The 18,590-nt window shown below is 42.3% G+C and overlaps 1 long non-coding RNA gene across 1 annotated transcript; it reads left to right on the top strand.

The window, feature by feature from the left end:
• Nucleotides 1-1,910: 1,910 nt before the first annotated feature.
• On the top strand, nucleotides 1,911-18,008 carry LOC113459696 (uncharacterized). Its single transcript, XR_012579340.1, has 3 exons — nucleotides 1,911-2,849; nucleotides 3,730-3,979; nucleotides 13,772-18,008. It is a non-coding gene; the product is annotated as an uncharacterized LOC113459696 (long non-coding RNA).
• The last annotated feature ends 582 nt before the right edge of the window (nucleotides 18,009-18,590 follow it).

Here is an 18,590-nt window from a genome sequence, read left to right as displayed (position 1 = left end):
TCACCACTTCACCCCCACAACTTGCCCTCACTGTGTTTTTCTGTAACATATGGGCCTAATTCAGGCTGAAGACTAAAAAAAAGTTTGCAGAGCGCTGGTTAAAAATTATGGCTTCTTATAATGAAATCTTTGTCAATGGAAACTTGAAATAGCAGCTTGGCTTGTGACTTATGGGGAGTCTGATGATGGAAATCAATTAATCATCCCGTTTCCCAAAATCTGAACAGGAGGGCACACTTGAATCAGAAAGGGGGTCCAGTTTATGAGCTGCTTGGACAGCTTCAAGACTTCCATTGAAAACCCCAGGAGCGGGAGTGGGAACAAATATATTCAGACTGAATGTTTTCCTTAGGAATGAAGGACAGCAATAGAGATCCTCTGTTGAGGAACATTTGGTTTTGTTTGGTGGGGCTTTTGTTGCTCAAGAGGTGAGCACTTTGCAGTCTTGAGCAAAAAGGGTTTTAATTTTTAATAGAGGCCCATGGGGTAATTTTATTGAGATCTGCTAATTCTTACCAGGGGATGGTCAGCAGGGAGCTGTGAGCTGGGCCAAGCTCAGCCTGGTGATGCACAGCACCAAAAGGAGAGCCAAAAGGAGTGCCAAAAGGAATGGCAAAACCCATGGGATCTCCTTCTCAAGATGTCAGATGTCTGGGACCTTGGCAGGGCACGGAGCAGATTTATGTGAGATCCAGGTCCAGGCTGGAGTCCACCATTTCGTGGCCTGGGGCCATGATTATACAGCTCCACATGTGATCATTAAAAGAAACCAGACCATAATTAGAGCAGTGCATGTAATGGGTTCTCTGGTTCAAAGGGTGAACTAGAGTGTTGGGGGGACAATGGCACTGGGTTGGAGAGGACCAAATTTGGAAGGGGGAGGACCTGTCTGGCTCATCTTAAAATGTTTTGTTTGACCACCTGAAATGACATGTTTTGCTTTTCTGCATTGCTTAAACTCCCCTTTTCTTTATGTATAGGACCATGAAAAATTTAGTTTAAATAATTTTAAAAAAAAGCCATCCACACGCCCTAAAACAGCAAAACAAGAAACCGTGTAATAGACACTCCCAAAACAATTTTATTAACATCCCATTAATATTTTATATTCTGTCTTGCCAGGAAGGGATACTCACCCATATGATTATGCTGTGAAAGTCCAAACTGATTTGAAGCAAACACATTAATCTTTTTCAGAATATCTGAATATTTTTAGCTGCTGCAGAGGAGTTCAGTCCCCCTAGCTTTGCTTTTAAGTGAAACAGCTTGCCCCAGGTGCCCCCCTCATTTGAAAGAAACAAGGCAGGTGACTGGGGCAGTCAAGACAAGGGAGGTACAAGGAACCAGAGGAGCACTGGAGCAAAGGACCCTGAGGAAATCTCACCATTTGGCACAGGGAGGATTTCCTTTGTCAGCCCACTTGCTTCCTGCCAGTGTGTTGGCCTTAATGAATAATGGGAGATAATAATTTTGGGTTTTGCCTGGAGTGGAAACAACTGACAAAGCGTTTAATGGAAGCTGACAGTTAAGTACTCAGCCACAGCAGTAAAGTGTCAGACAAAGCATATGAAAATAAACAGCCCAAATGAAAGCTATTTCTGAGCAGATTGCTGGCACACTTTCCCAACCCCAGGCAGGTTATCTGAGATGGTAATTGCTGCCAAAAAATTCCTCCTTGTCCTTTTTTTCCTTTTTAAATACCTTATGAGACTTACCTCAAGGGACCATAGAGCATATTTATGGATATGCTTAACTTCAAAATAAGCAAAATCAATACCAGAAAAAGCAGAGCTGTTTTACAGACCTTATACTAAGCTTGTTTGCATGTTTAAAAAAGTTAGTTGCCTCATAGCAGCTCAAATATAGTATTTGCTTATATATATATATATTTATATATTTATATATTTATATATGTATTTATGTATTTAAGAGGGAGAGACTGGGGTTAGCTAAAAACCTGAAGGAAGCTACAGAGCCCAGTTGTCAGTGCCTTTCTGTAAAAATCTTGGCCAAAATGTTCTGGGGACATGATGAACTGCTCCAGAAGGGTCAGCCTGAGCTGCACAGCCAAGGTTCCCATCCAGGATTTCTGCACTAAAACCTTGCCATCATGAGCTGTGCTTTTGATGTCTTTTCTGCCCACTGTGCACGTTAGTTCTGCTTGTGTTGCTTTCAATCTTGCAGAACAGTTAATCAAAGCTGATGCAGGTTATTGAATGTTGCCTCATGTTTAAAAATGGGTTCACTGGCTTTGTGTCCAGCAGGGACTTCTCTGTTCATCTCCTCTGACCTCCTGTGTATAACACAAGCATGGGATAAGTGCTGTTATATGAGGGTTAATGTACACAGTGCCTTCATTTATTAGCTTTCTACCCTATTTATTAGTTCACTTGTGAAGGCAGGTGATCGAGAGTCAGCATTCCTTGTCCCATTCTTGGCCAAAATGGGCTGTAAAATGGTTACAATAATATTTCTCTATCTGTGATGCTTAACTGATTCCTGCACTGAAAAGGCAACAAGCTTGTGGCGACTTAACAGTCACTGAAAAGGATAATCCTGTTACAGCAAAAATAATAATCTAAATACCATTACCAGTCCCCTCCCCAAATCCAGGCTTAAACAAAGATTAAAAAAAATACTTGAAATTCTGAAATCTTGGCTGCATTAAACCTTTAAAACGCTGGATTAGGCATTTTCCATTTCCAAGCTTGGCTCTGACACCACATCCTTGTGTTCCCTTGGTGTGATTCATCTGCAGATACCAGAACTGCATAATTCATCACAGATCTTTATTCCAGATATAATTACACTAAATCCTGTGGCCTGAGCAGTGTGAAGCCTTCTCTAAGGCAAGCACAAAAGGTGGTGCTGCTCTGGGGTGGTTTGCAGGGTGGTGGGTGCATGTTTTGAGGTGACATCTGCAATGGGAAAACCCAACTGCTGTGGAATAGATGAAAGGACAGAGAAGAAGCAAATTGGGGCATCACTGTCTTGAGGGAAGGTGCTTGTGTTGGCTGGTGGGCTGAAAGTGAGAGGTTGGACTTGGTTTACCAGCCAGGTATGTCATCTCTACTTTTCCCATTTGCATTGGAAATCAAGACACAACATGAAATTGCAGATCTCTGGGTTGCTGTAAAAATATTGGGGACTAGAGGAATATAAACTGTGTTTTTACCTCTGTAAATTGATTTTCCAGTGTGATGTTCTAGTGTTTTATTGCATTTACTTTATGTTAGGCTGATCTTTGAAAGCTTCACTTTTAGCTATTTTTGTGGGGAGTTTCCTAAAAAGGAGAAGATTTTAATAAACCCAGTCCTGTCCATACCTGATCACCCTCAACTCTGCAGATCCACTTCTGCAGGAGTTAAAGCTGGTAAAGATAATGGTCTGAAAGGACAACAAGATAATTTAACCTCAGTTCTGGAATATATGGAGCCCTTGAATTGCATCCAGACCTCCAGAACTGAGCACAGTATTTTGTGCTGCAGGAAGACACCCACTTCTTCTTTGAAGACATTAAGAGATGGAGAATCCTCCACTTCCCTTTTCTGGTTTGTTCCAGTGGTTAACCACAATCCCTGTTAGAAATGTGCACCTCATTTCTAAGTAGAATTTCCCTGGCTTTCAGGTCTTGTGCTTTCCCATTTTTAACTATGAAGCCTGGTAGTAACTGGTATTTCTTTGCTCATAAGCATTAATGATTAATAGCGCGTTAATCATCTCTTTCAGTCTCCTTGTCACCGAGCTCAACAGCCTGGGTTCTTGGGATGGAATTCACTCTGAGTGGATTGGCTCTTTGCTTTCTAATGCTGGAGGCATCTCTGGGTTTGTCTTGGAGTTTCTTCAAAGCTCCAGGCACACCATTGCTCAGGAGTGCCTGTTCTGGCACTGGGCACCATGCCAGCAGTGGAATTCTGGAGAAGACCAGCACAATTAAAGATGAGCTCAGTGCCCCCCTCTGGCACAGCAGTTTTAAGAGGTAAAGCACATACCATGAAAATGGGAAACCTGGATGCTGGTCCTGTGGGGATGAAACCTCTCTGTGTCATGGAGATGCATTGGGCTGTGGAGGTGTTGAAGAATAAATGTTCCTCTTTTGAATGAATAACAGGAGGAGCATGGTTTGGCAGAGAGCAAGCAGAGCAGACTGTGCTAAGCACATACTGACACTTCCCCAGGTTGCTCTTCCAAAATCCAACAATTTATGGTTCAGAAGATTGCTCTCTTTTTCTTTTTAGTAATGCAGATGGGATTCCTTTCCCATGAATTTGTCCAGTCTCTCCTTGATGTGAATTCTCAGCATGCACAGCATCCTCTTGGCAAGTCCTACATGTTGTCTCTCTGAAAAAAAATAAAAATCTTTCTTTTGGACTTGCCAACTGCTAACTTGGATATTCCATAATTTTTGCATCAGAATAGATGGGGAACAATGAATCCTACCATTTTTTCCACATCATTCATCTTATACAACTGTAGAAATCTCCCCTTTTGCTTTTCTTTTTGGACAAGTTTTTCTTTTGGAAAACACTCTGTCATCAGCAAATGTGAACACTTATAATTTCAATATCATTTACAAATTTGTTGTCATCACATCTCCATGGCAATCACTGGTTACACTCGTCCCAGTGAAAATTACTAAAATTCATTCATATCCATTATCCATTCCTCCTGCCATTATCCGTACAAGGACCTTTGACTGATTATTTTCCTGAAAGCCCTGGGCTGGGAAGGGCCTCAGGTTCTCGCTCTCTGCTGTTCCTTGCCCAGAGCAGATCTGAGCAGTTGTGCCCTACATTTCCCCTGGGGCTCCGTGCTGAAAGCACTTGAGCAGAGCCAAATGCTGCAATTCCTGGTGTCACTGGCACACCAAGGCAGAAAAGGCTCTCGCACTGGGGGACTCTGCAGGTGCTCAGTGGTGACATGGAGCTCTTTCCATCCCAACCCTGTGGGGAGTTGAGGCCACGATGACATTCACCATCTCTCTGCCCAGCAGCGAAACACCTGCAGCTCCTGTAGGCAGGCTCTTAATGAAGGCTTTACCTGGGACAGGAGATAAACCCCACTTGAAAACATGGTCTCTATTCTTTGTTCCTGAACCTTTGCATTCCCATTCAGCTAATTTTGAACATTTTCCCTGAACCAGACCTGATTAAGTTGTTTGTCGTACTCCTGTTTTCTCTTAGTTTGCCCTGTACTGATCCCTAAACTCATTTTCTTAGCAGTGATGCAAAATATATTTCCAAAGCTCATCGACAAAAATGCTGACCCTGGAGCCCTCCCTTAGAGCCTCAGTGGGTGCCCCCAGAGACTGAGGGGTCCCCATTAATGACCCATTTCATCTCTTTACACTCCACTGATATTGAGTCGTGCTAATCTTAAATCAGGATTTCAGTCCTGTGCCCTCAGGAACACAAACAACCTAGCTCTGCTTTGGCACTGAATTATTTCTAATTTCAATTCTTCTCTCTGCCTCTGTTGGCTGAAACTCTTGCAGCTTTTACCCAAAGTCAATGTTCTCCTATATTTCCCCACAGTGGTGACACACACTTTGATGAAGCTGGATCTTATTTTCACTCACATCCCTTTATAATGTGGGAAATTTGACATTCCTGTACCTGCAGGAAGGGTAGTTTATACTACAGAAAAAGGAAAAAAAAAGACTGTAGTGTAAATGCACATCAGGTCTGAGGGCTTTTCTGCTTTAGTTTTTTTACAGACAAGTGAGTCAGAGATGTGGGAACTACTAACTTTTTCACTGGGGAGGATTGTTAGTGACCTGCGCAAAAAGCCAGAAAACTGTTATTACTTGAAATGTAAAATTAAAGAAAAAATTTGCTCTCTTTCTCATTCCTCTGAATTGGACCACATGCTTCCCTGGAGGAAAATCAGTGTTGGAAAAAAGGTTGACTGCAAAATTCTCTGTTAATCTGAATATTCTTCTGTTGCTCTGAGCTGCGGGACGCAGGCACAGACCTGTCCCATCTGCTGTGCAGTGATCTGTGCCAGCTGCAAGGAGGACCCTGCTGGAGATGATGGATGGCCCAGCACGTGTGCCCTCCTGCTGGGGGATTGCACTGGTGGGACAGGGTGGAGCAGAGCACAAACCCTGTCCAGGATCAGCCAGAGGGGTCACCCTGCCTGGGACGCTGTGGGGGCACCAGTTCCACAGCTCTGACAGCTGCTCCTGAACTCTGGGAGCTCTCCTTGATGTTGGGCATGTTGTGGCCTGACAAGCCTTCTCATTCCCAGATTTATGCCAGATTTCTTCATCAAGTGCAGGGTGCCGAGGACGATCTCACAAGTGTTAATTCTGGTCCTGGCACTCATCCCTGAAGAGATTAAAGCACCCCTGAGAGAGCATCCCTTTCATTTTTGCTCAATCCTTATTACATACAGAGCTCTGATGTATTCCCCTTCTCCTGCTCTCTGTCTCTCTCACCATATGTTAAAGATTTTTGGGAATGTACCTTTTCTGCAGCATCTTTCTCTTCTAGATTTTAACACAGTCCTGATGAATTTACCATAAATCTCTGGAAATATAGCAAAAAACCTGTTGGAAGCAGGACCTCATTGGGAGCAAGTTTTACATATGTGTACCATCTTCCTTGTCTGGGTGCAAGAGCTGTATGATTAACTGGATTAAAAGAAAATTTTTCTATACCCAATGTCAGCAAAATTCTTGACTGAAGATATTTTTACTCTAACAAGCACTCAGTGTCTACTGTATTCAGTGTAAAGGAGGATCACAGCAAGGAGCAGACTGGAAGAAATGTGCTAATTTGAAAAATCTGGAGGTTTTTATCTATGGGGAAAAATGGTTTCTATGATGGTGATAGGAAAAATAGAGAACAATTTTGTGAAGATTTTTGTTTCTGTGAAAGTCTTTATCTGCTTTGCACTAGTTCCATCACCTGGCAAATATTTTTCAGCACCTTTTCCCCATTCACAGTTTTCTTTTAAATCTCACATTTCCCCTTTACAAAGCTCTACCCTCTGGCTCTGAAATCCACATTTTGTCACCTTTTCCTGTTGTGTCCTGTGGAGTGATCAGTTCATGTTGTGGCCCCAGCAGAAGAGAAATCCCAACACAAGTTGCCTGGCATAGGAATGTGTCCTGCAGAGGTTCCTGGGAGGGAACAAGAGATGTGCAGGAGGAGGACATCAGAGTTAACATCCTAATAACTCCTGGTTTTTCTGCTTTTGGTCCAGAGCAGTGCCCAGGGAGCCCCATAATCCTGTTAATCCAGAGCACAGGAGAGACAGAACTGGGCAGTGAGACAGAGATTCACTTCAGTCCTTTCTCTGCACAATTTCCAGTTCTCAGCACTCTTCCAAGGCAGTCTGCCTGGCAGGCATGCTTAGTCAGGACAGACAGGAATACACACAGATTTCTACCACGAGATAATGAGGTTTTCTGATTTGTTCTCAGTTTTCCTTCTAATAATCCATTGTGTTTTATCAGCCTCTTTGATGATTGTTGAGCACTGGGTTAATGTTTTCAGAGTATTAGCCACAAACCCCATTTTCCCTGTGAACAGTCATAGCTAATTAAGAATATTGTGACATCCGTATAATTAGGGTTATTTTTAGCCCATAGTTCTTGCATCTATCAACACTGGATTTCTTTCAGTGCCATGATATCTCATCAACAACAAGAATCACTCAGTGTCATGAGATTCTAATGAGATCCTATAATCTCCAACCTCTGTTATCTCATGAGTCACTGTTTCCCAGATTTCATGAATATGTTGAACAACACTCATCTGTGTGGAACTTCATGTGACCTCTCTCTATTACATAAGCTGACTCTTAGTTCTGTTTTTACTCAGTTATTAAGATGAGATCTCAGTTTCTTTTTTTAAGCCTTTTGTAATATAAATACACTGAATTAACCCATCTTAATATCACTCTATTTCCTTCAAAATGCTCAGCAACATACATGAAATATGACTTCCTTATGAATATCAGCCTCATTAGGAGAAGAACAAAATTATAAGAAAGAAGTCCTACATTTCTCAATATATCCCTCTTACTTGTGGCTTTGGGGTCTGTGGAAGCACCTCCTTATTAAATAGACTTGGGCATCACAGCTTAAATCTGTTAAAATTTGAGATGTGACAGTGTAAAGTTAAAAAGTAAAAACAGTATATTAAAAATTAGAAAAGTGAAAAATTCATTTTAAAATGAAGACTTGTAGTGAAAATAAGCAGTGCTTCAATACACTGATTTTCAGAAGATGAAATTTCTGGGCATATAATGCACAAATAAAACAAAAGTCTGGTCTAGGGTGTTATTTCGGAAAGTGGATGTCAGGCTGTATCCTGGCTGGACTCTCCTGTTAAAAAGCAGCCTCTTGTTAGCACAGTGCTGAGAGTGATTGCACAGCCAAAGCTGAGGCACAGACTGGCCGTTCGTAAATTATTTCTTTTAATATGTCACTGGAATTCCTAGAGGGAAACAGCTCCTTTTAAAAAATAATTTTATTTAATTCTGTTTCTCGTTTATTTCTAGAAGCTCTGGTTATGCAACAGAGCAGCTCAGAGTGGAGAGGGACTCTCTTACCCTCAGCCCAGACTAATCCAATGCTGAGCTCTTCCTCTTTCCAGAAACACTGGCGAAGTTTCTATTCTCTTTTGTGCAGTCAGTGAATTCCCCGTGGGGATCTCCATCTATCTGGCAGGTCACATTACAGCCCTGCTCTGTAACTGATCTGCCCATTGGTTTCTACAGGAGAAGTGTTGTTGATGAATGACTGCACATGGCGCTGAGAATTATGTTGCAGAGTTGTTACTTTTCAACCAGGGAGCTTTCCTGGGAACTTTCCATGATGTGCTGGACAGCTAAAGAGCTCTGGACAGTCTGTAGGATACAGCTGCCATAACTCATTGTGACCAATGAGCAGAGAGAGCAAAATGGATAGAGAAGCTGAGGATCAAAGAGGCCGGCAGGACACGCATATCTGTGATTGGTGATGAATTTTGCTGCATTAGGGGAAGCTGGCTGACTTAAAAAGATGCTAAACCTGCTGGCAAGGCATAGCAATAACCCCCAAAGTCAGCGTGCTGTGACAACTGCAGTTTCCTTCAATGTGAGACAGCACTGAGTGCAATGCCAAATGTCAGCTCAGCAGATTTATTTTCTCTGAGACCACTTTTTCTTGCCCTTGAAGCCTTCCCTGTGCTTTCCTCTGAGGTGTAGTTATAAAGCAGAGTTGGTAGCACTGCCCTAGAGTAGGTCCATATTACAGCTGTGCAGAAAATAATTTTGCTGTTCTGTTACAATATTTGACACAGCAGTACAGAACCCTAACAAAGATACAAACACCCAGGATTTTAATAAAAAACCCTAAACCCTGAGAAAATAAAAATAATATTTTCATAGAAACGCGGAATGGCTCCACTTGGAAAGGACCTTAAATTTAATCCAGCTCCAATTTCCCTGCCTCAAAGATAATCCAGTTCCACCTTCCACTATCCCAGGTCACTACAAGTCCCATCCAACCTGGCCTTGGATGCTTCCAGGGATGGGACAGCCCCAGCTTCTCTGGAACAAAATTTTAAAGGTTGCTTTGCACTAAATTAAATATTTGATCCCACTAATTATAAATCTTATTTTATTTTATTTTTGGCAATTTTTAATTTTTTTCTCTATTTAGTCAAATTTTCTCAAAACAACCTCCTTAATTTTTCTGTAATGTCACAATAAGGCACTTAAGTGATTTTTTTTTACAACATATGTTGAGTCAGGAGATTGACTGAAACCAATGTTTTCCTGTAGTGTTTTGGTTACTAAGAATTGTGGTTTTGCTATGAAAAAATATTTTAAAATTTCCAACTCTAGTATTTATGAAAAATGGTTCACAGCAATGTCCTGTGAATTCTTAAAGTAAAGATAGCATCAACAGCAGTTAAACACTGCAGATAAGAGTTGGGTGATGAAATGAAATGTCCAATATTTTCATTATTTAATTTAGTCACACAAAGCTTTGTAAAAAAGGAGGATATTGGAAAAGATGATAGCTAGCTTTTCAGTAGATTGCAGTAAAATGAGAGCATAATCCATAGAGACATGGCTGGATCCAGTCTTTGGGATACTGTTTGTCTTCTGTCCTCTGGAAAAATCCTGTGGAGGATGATGATGAGAGAGCCCTTGTTACCAAAATAAGGAGGGAGGAAGGTTTTCCTCCCCGCTGAAATGGCTTAGGGGGAGTGTTAACCCCAGAAGAGTAATGGATCTTGGCTCTGATTCCCGGCTTCCATAAACTGCAAAGATGAATATTAGATTTTGAGCTTGGATTCAGACAGTTTCAAGAGAATTATCCATCCATGCTCTGTAACTCAGTTATGAACTGTTCTTCAAACTCTCCTCACATTAAGGTCTGAGGTTTTATTTATTTGGATTTCAAAGTCCATTTCTACTGTTGCTGTCTTGCCTTTGCCTCACACTGCAAGCATCCAAGAGGCCTGGAGGTGCTGGGAAAAGGGGCTCGATCCAATGTCTTCTTTATTTAAGACGGGAAGCGTGCAAGCAGATGATCTATTAATACAGCATTTATTAATACCCTTCTCACACACAGGAACCAAAAATCACAAGGCTTGCTTTGAAGCTGGGACACTCTCACATGAATGGAAACGAGTTTCCAGCTAAGTGCAGGTGCCTGCCATATGAGCAGAACAAGCCCTGGGACCACGAGGAGCAATTTGATGACTGCTGTGTGCTCCGTGCCCACAGTAGATTCATGTCAAGGTGACACTTCCCTGGCTCGGGTCTGCCCTTGTCTCTTCCCAAAGAGCTGTAGATATTTTAGTCCTTTTCTTACTTTTTTAGTGCCTGATAAATGTTGTTCCTAAACACTTTTGCAGGTGATTACTGTGGGGAATTAGTAAGCTTCTTATTCACACCTTTCTGTCCAGCTCCTCTTGACTTGCATATTTCATTAATCCAGAGGAAACGAGGGATCTCACAAAGCCCCAGCCAGCCCCAGAGGGGCTCTTCAATGTTTTAATTTCATGATGGTTGTGGGAAATGCCTGTGTAGCTGTTAAGCACTTTGAGTCCCCTCCCATTCTTTCCCCTGTTGATATAGGTGGTTGTGCCCCTGAGACATTCCCCAGGAGGACCCTTAATGTGAGGTATGAGTTGACATGCTGGCCAATAGGGATGACACATCACACTTAAAATCCCAGGAGTGCCTAAACTTTTGTGGTTTTCAAGTACTATAAGTTTTTCTTTCCAGCACAGGTGAGGTTTGAATCCCTACCTGGAAAAATTCGTGGTGTCCCAGGTGTCCCTTTTTGGTAGTGGGGCCATTGGTAAAGGAAAATACAGACGTGAAAGAAGCCCTGAGGCCTTCAGTCCTGCCAAGATCCAGCTGATTTCCCATCACCTCCCCAAAGTGGATGTGTGGAGTCAAGACATGAATGAAGCAGCAAAGCTCCCTGGCTAAATGACACAGGTCCAGTGATGCTGCTCCAAGGCATGACATCAATTTCTTGGGCAATGTCCACAATTTGCACGTTGCAAAGGAGCATTCCCAGGTGCTTTAATTTGCTTTTGGTCCTCAGACTCGTCCCTTGCTCACTTTTGGCCTCAGCTCTCTAACATCCATCCAAACAGTTTCCAGGCACCGTCCGGCAGCCGGCACAGCCAGGGCCCATTCCCAGTTGGCAGCTTGGATACAGCTGCTCTGTTTTGGAAAGTGGGAGAGTTTAATGAATGGATGCAAGCATTTCTGTGCCAGTTGGCCCCGAGGCCAGAGAATGGTCCAGGCCGCATTTAATTTTCTAAAAGAGACACAGCCCCAGGTGTCCTTATCTTTGCCATTAACTTCCTGGGTAGTGAGGGCTTGGCTGTTTACCTATGAAAACGACTTTGTGAAAATGGAGTATGCATGAAAGAATGGTTTCAAAGATTATTTATTATGAACATGGTTCTTTTTAACCTAACAAGTCATTCACAAACTGATCTAGGCTTCCTTGGACAGAGTTAGTGTTCGGAGACATTCACTGATCATTTACAGCAAGAAACATTCAGCCTCCGGTTTGTTTTCTTTGCTTCCTTTTTGCAGTGGGGACCAGCCAGCTGAGAGATCTGCTTTTGTTTTTCCTGTCCTTGATTTGATGATTGAAGCTTTTCAAACAGAACTACAACACACGGCAAGCATCCACAATGAATTTCTAGATAAATAAACACTTGGGCTGAGGTTATTTTGAAGAACGGCAGCGTCAGTGCCTCTCAATGGCAAATAATAGAGTGAACTAAGCCCAGCCTTTTTTTTTTTTTTCTGGAACTGGAGAGCTGCTATCTATCCCTCCTGTTAACCTGTGCCTCTCTGTTTCATGGATTTTCTTGGTGCTGCTGAAGCACTGGGAAAGACCCAGTTAGGGCTGGCTGAGGGTCAGTCCAGGTCCACCCTGTGGGAAAGGAGACTCTTCCCATTGCCATGTTGCCCAGAACTGGGGTGAGGGTCGCTCCAGGTCTGGCTGCGTGTGGGAAGGTCAGTGCCTTGCAGGGATGTCCATGCCAGGCGACTGCTCAGCTTTCCCAGCTGGGGATGGCTCAGGAGACGTGCTGGAGGCAGGCTTGTGTTGCCTAAGCTTAGCTCTTGGCTCCATTGCTTGCTCATCTGTGGCTTTGCCTTCCCTCACTTGTTTCCTTAGATGAGTTCCTCTGCCTGCTTATTTGTGTTAGGAAAATTATCATTCTTGTATTTCGGTCTGTGTCGCTTCCTCTGGGCCTGTTTTGTTATTGCACAGAGGGATGTCTCTAATGAAGTGGACGGAAGGAGGAGGACTCGGGGCTTATTTTTATCCTATACATAGGAAGTTGGCCAGAACAGGGGAAAACAGAGCAGAAAGCCCTCAGAGCATTCCCACCCCTCGGGGCTGGAGACAGCAATCTCCATAGACCTTGCTCAAATGTTCCACCGCTGCCCGGGAGAACTTTCTCCGCAGTTTTGCTTGTTTGTTTTTGAAAGGAAAAACGTGTGTTGCTTCCTGCCACAGGGCTGGGGCTTGCTGCTCTGCCATTGCTGCCATCCAAGCTTCTTTTATTAATGAATTAAACCTCAGACCACCAGACTGACTGGAAGAAAAAAAAAAAGGATTTTTTTTATATGTGTGTTGGTAATGTGACAGCACCTGGGGCCCTGATGGGGCTGGCACTGACATCACACTTCTGTAAAGATGTGAGGGCTGGTCAGAGGAGCCTCAAACCCAAACGAAACAGACAGAACAGCAACACAGGGCAGAAATGCAGAAAAATGTTGTGGTTTTGCTGGTACCATGAAGGGAAGGCAATTGGATTAACCCAGACATTGTGGTTTTTAGTTTCACAGGACAAGAGATGATGGCTTGAAGTTGAAGTAGGGTGGTTTTAGGTTAGATATTAGGAAGAAACTCTTTACTTTGAGGGTGGTGGGGCTCTGGCACAAAGAAGCTGTGACTGCTCCATCCTTGGAAGTGTCCAAGGCCAGGTTGGATGGGGCTTGGAGCAACCTGGGATCGTGAAAGGTTCAAACCCATGACCGGGGCCTTTGAACTAGACAATCTTTATGGTCCATTCCTAACCAAACCATTCTGTCATTCTGTGATTCTATGATTCTGCAATCAGTGTCTACAATTAGATCATGCCATTATCCTAGAAATTTTGAGGAAGCCAAGGCACGTGTTTTAAGGCAAGGTATTTTCTTTGCATTCCCGTTTTCTTTGTCCCATTTAATCCCCTTTCCAGGAGACAGAGGGCTGTGTTTTCACTTTTTTTGGTTTTTTCAGTGGTGCTACCCAAGGAGAGGACCAGCAGAGCAGACAGCTGGAGCTCTCCCACACAACTTCCCTGGCGCAGCCCGTGCAAGGAGGATCTCCCTGCTCTGCTGCTGCTCCTGTCACACAGCTGGGCTTCAAAAGAGGATGCTCCTCTCCCACGTGCTTCAAAGGGAAACCAGGAGCCACAGAACAATTTACTCCCACTCACAGGGCGAGGGGAAATCCTCTTCTAACAGGGGATCATCCTGTTACAGCGAGGATGCCTGGTGATTTATGGCATGCAGCTTTAAACCCTCTTTCCCCTCCAAAGAAACACAGGAGACAGCAGAGCTGGAGGGAGATAGGAGAGAGCTGACATTGGCAATGCTTGAAATATGGTGTGAGAGCTGGGAAAACCCTTCCTTGCTGTCTTCATTAGCATGACTTAATTAATAGTTATAATCTTATCAAGCAGAGGTTGCCATGCAGGAGGGATGTGCAGGCTGAAAATCAAAGCTTTAATAAATAGATATTTTAAGACCAAAAAGCACCACTGTAGTTTTGTCTGGCTTCCTGTGTAATTGATGCCAGAAACAGACCTTTCCAACTAAAAAAAAAAAATAAAAAAAATGGATTTAATAGGAAGGTATTAGTATTGTGATATTTTTGGGTAATAGTTTTAACAATCAAAATTTGAGTAGCTTATTTTGCAAGAATCTAACCTATCTGTACTTGATTGGGTTTCATTTTCATTTTCTGCTCTAAATGCTCTGTAAATCCCAAAGATTGTATGCTCTGCAGGGCTTATGCATTGATTTATGCTTATGATTATTTTCTTAATCTTTTATTCTACCATTGAATCCAAACTTAAAAAGAATGTTCTCAACCTGGGACAAAGAAAATTTTCCCTTTTTGAGACCAAAAAGTATTAATATCTGTACCATCAGTTCTGTTACTGTCTCTGACATTTTTGTAGATCTCCCTTCCCATTTTCTTTGTGTTAGCCTTGGCTGGGTCTTGGATGTGGTGGCACCTCTTAATAATCTCAGAAATATTTTGATATCTTGAGGTCTGATGTGGCAGTAAGGGAGGCTGTCCTCACAGGAATCAAGAATAAACAGAATAAAGTGTCATCCATGGAAGCTGAATGGCTGGACTGCTTGAGTCAGGACCCAAAAAAAGGAAAAAAATTATCCATTTATTGCAGGTGTGAAGTGGAGAAGAGAAATCCACCTGAGGACCCACAGGGAAGTAAAGACAAAGAAGATTCAGTCCATGGTGTGGGCAGTGCAGCACAGGGCAGCCCAGAGAGAGAGTCAGAAGCAGGAGAGATTATCCAAATTTCAATCATACATGGAGCAACTCATACAAATGTGAGTTTGCCCACATCCAGATTAGATTATTCCACAGTCATTCATGTCCTAGGTATTTCTTAAACAGCACCACAGCCTGTGAGAGCTCATGCTTATTCAAAATATCTTTCAAATATAGAGGAAATAATGATTTTATTCCAGACCAAGTCCATCAATCTCAAAGGATTTTACTCCAGCACCACTGAGATCTGAATTTGCACCAGAATGTCAAGCACAGGCCATTAACAGAAGAGATTTCTCAATGGTAGAGAGAGAGTAACTGTGAATTGTAAAGCCACATCCTTACTGTTGGCCATAAATTTGGGTAAACCTCCTCCCCCAGTGATCTGGATTCTCACATCTGTCTCATCAGGCCATTTCCCTCTCACTTGTGAAATATATTACAGTAGCCAAATTACCAAATGACCTCAATAAATTCAGTCATTCTGCTCTAGGAGAAGATACCATGCTGTGGAGAACAGAGTGAGAATGTTTGGTTTTTTTCTCTCCAGACTTGCAATTGTTCCCATTGTGTGTCAATTTTATTGGCAGGTGATTTTTTTTTTCTCCCTTGCTTGGCCCCAGTTTGAATTTTTGCATTTTGCTTCCCCTGCAAATGCCTTTTCCAATCACTACATTTTAGCTCATATCAATGAAGTCTGTATGGGAGAAGAGAATAAAGCAGGACAGATCCTCATCTGGTTCCATTCCAAGAACCTCCCTGCTGCTCTGCCCAGCTCAGTGCTGTGAACACTGGGCATAATCCTACTTTATATTTTTGTAGACAGATTCGCTAAACTGTTTATGCATGAAAGAAATTCCTCCCTAAGTTGTTAGAGGAAAAGCTGAATTTAAATTTGTTGTTGTTGATTGTTTTGTTTTATTTTTTTGTAAGAGTATAATAAAATCATAGAATGGTTTGCATTTGAAGGGACCTCAAAATCATCTAATTCCAATCCCAATGCCATGGACAGGGACATCTTTCACATCTTTCAGTAGAGGTGTCCAATCTGAAAAAAGGAAATGTTTATTTCTGGGGAAAAGTTTTATACAGATTCAAAACCAGCCCATCTTCACCTAAAATTCAGCAAATAATTTTCATTCTCCTGGCATCTTGACTCAGTGCTCTAAGCAAAGAGCCTGGGGCAATGGCATCTGAGAGGCTCCCAACAGCACTAGAAGTTCAAACCTCTCTGGGCAAAATGTCCTTAAGTTCCCTGAGGAAAGGCTCAGAATGGCAGCAGGGACAGAAAACAGATAAGAAATTCCCTACCTCAAATCCCCAAGCTTGTGGGGTTTGCATGAAACTTTCTCAATGTTAATGTAGCTTCTCTTCCAACTGTGAGCAAAACAGAAAAGACTAAAGGTTTGTTTCAGCATCCATCCAGACAGCTCCAACTTTTCTGAGGAAACAGATGCACAAACCCTGTGCTGGCTGAGAATAGAAGAGATGCAATTTCCATGGAAGAAACAAACCAAAAAACTGTAAATGAAAATGAAATTAATTAATTTTATAATCAGCTCCTATGCAAGCCAAAACAAAATAAAAACAAAATAAAACCACCAAAACCAAACCATCAACCATGAGTAGCATCTGTAAAAATCACTGGAATACAGAATAATAGAATGGTTTTTGTTGTGTTGGAAGACACCTAAAGATCTTCCAGCTCCAGCCATCTCTGCTCTGGTTAACACCAGGTGAATCATCCCCATGCCTCGAACTTGCCTCACCCACTGAACCAAGTTAAAAATGAACATTTGGTCTGAACTGCTTGGGGATTCTGCTCCTGAAGCTGCAGCAAGACTGACTCTTGTTCTTGGGGGATGCTCTCACACCATTCCCAAATAGTCAAAATGCCAAAGGATGTGATGAAGAACAGCAGCCATAGGAGCTGGAGAGGGGCCCTCAGCCCTGGGTGTCCCTGTGTGCAGGGAGGGGCAGAGCAGGGCCCAGGCTCTGCTCCAGGGCCCAGCAATGGCACCAGAGCCATGGGCAGGGACTGAGCCCAGCAAGTCCCACCTGGACAGGAGGCAGAACTTCTTTCCTGTGCAGTGACCTACACTGAGCAGAGACCAGAGAGGCTGTGGAGTCTCCTCACTGGGGATATTCCAGACCTGTCTGGATGCAATCCTGCACTCTGGGATGATCCTGCTTGATCAGGGAGGTGGGACCAGATGATCAATCTGACCCATTCGGTTAATCTGGGATGATTTTAAAAGTTTGCTGAGAAGGCAAAAGGCAAATTGGGAATAGAGACACTCATGTTCTGCCTGTGCTGCTGTGGCAAGGAAAGAAAAGGCCACTGATTAGGATTCCTCTAAGAGTTGTTTCACCTTTGAATTGTCACAGTTAAAAGAGAGTAGTGTTTTCCTTTTTTCTTCACTCTTATGGCATCTAAAGTTTAGGAGAAAATGGGATACAAAAGTAATAAAAATTTAAAGCATTGCCTAAAAGCCAAATCCTTTCATAATGTCCTTAAAATCTCAGTGATTGCAAACTTTGCAGGAGAGGGTAATATCTGCTCTTCACTGATTTAATCTGATAAAGTTGTGGGGAGAGAGAAAAAGTGCTTTGGGGCATGTGAGTCCTTCAAATCTCTGTAGATTATGAAATGTCATTGTTCTCTGATTTACTTCATGAAACATAAACTTTACTAAACATGGTACATTAACAACAAGGTGTGCAAATGTGCCTTTTAAACCCCAAAACAGAGTTGCTTCTGTTCCAGACAGAGCTACCTCTTTGGACCCAAGATGACAAATAATTCAAGTTTAAACATATGCACTTGTTTGCAGGCCCCAAGACATTTCATGGCAAATTTGTTCCAGCTCCTTTTCTCAATGTCCCCATACAAGTAGGACCTAAATATCAATGCCAGGAACAAGAGAGGAGACAGTTGTGTACAGTCTGAGGATGAAGCCACAGTGACTTTTGTATATACATAGACACATGTATATATCTATGTGTGTATATATTACATATATACATGTTATATATATACATATTATATATATACATATATAAATTAGGAACCCTGAAACTTAAATCCATATGCAGGCAAGCCAGCAAACAGACAGAAAGCTGAAGGCATTTTGGAAGAAAAAAGATATTGCTGCCTGCCAGTGTGAATGCAAACTGCATATAGGGTTAGTATCTGATAGGGGGTTTTCAGGTGGTTAGTTTTCCTCTAAATAGAAGTCAGGTGTTTTTCAAAAGGCTTTTTTTTTTCTCCTTTTAATGCATCAAAGTATTTTTCCAACAGAAAAGGACTGGCTTTCCAACCAGTATGGAAATTTTTAATTCAATCTGAAATTTTGTTTATTTTAGGGGGAAAAAAAAGTAAAAACCAACCATGGAAACGTTCTTACTAAAAATTCTGGCTTTAGATAAAAACTCCTGTTGAGATTTTTTCAAATTAAATATTTCCCTTTAACACTTCAGTTTTAAAAAGAACCTGCCTATTTTTCTGAGAGTTTTTAATTGGGAAGGAAGAAAA

This window comes from Zonotrichia albicollis, chromosome 3 (assembly GCF_047830755.1).
Source record: "Zonotrichia albicollis isolate bZonAlb1 chromosome 3, bZonAlb1.hap1, whole genome shotgun sequence".
Classification (NCBI taxonomy): domain Eukaryota; kingdom Metazoa; phylum Chordata; class Aves; order Passeriformes; family Passerellidae; genus Zonotrichia; species Zonotrichia albicollis.
This window is presented reverse-complemented; position numbering and strand designations above follow the sequence as displayed.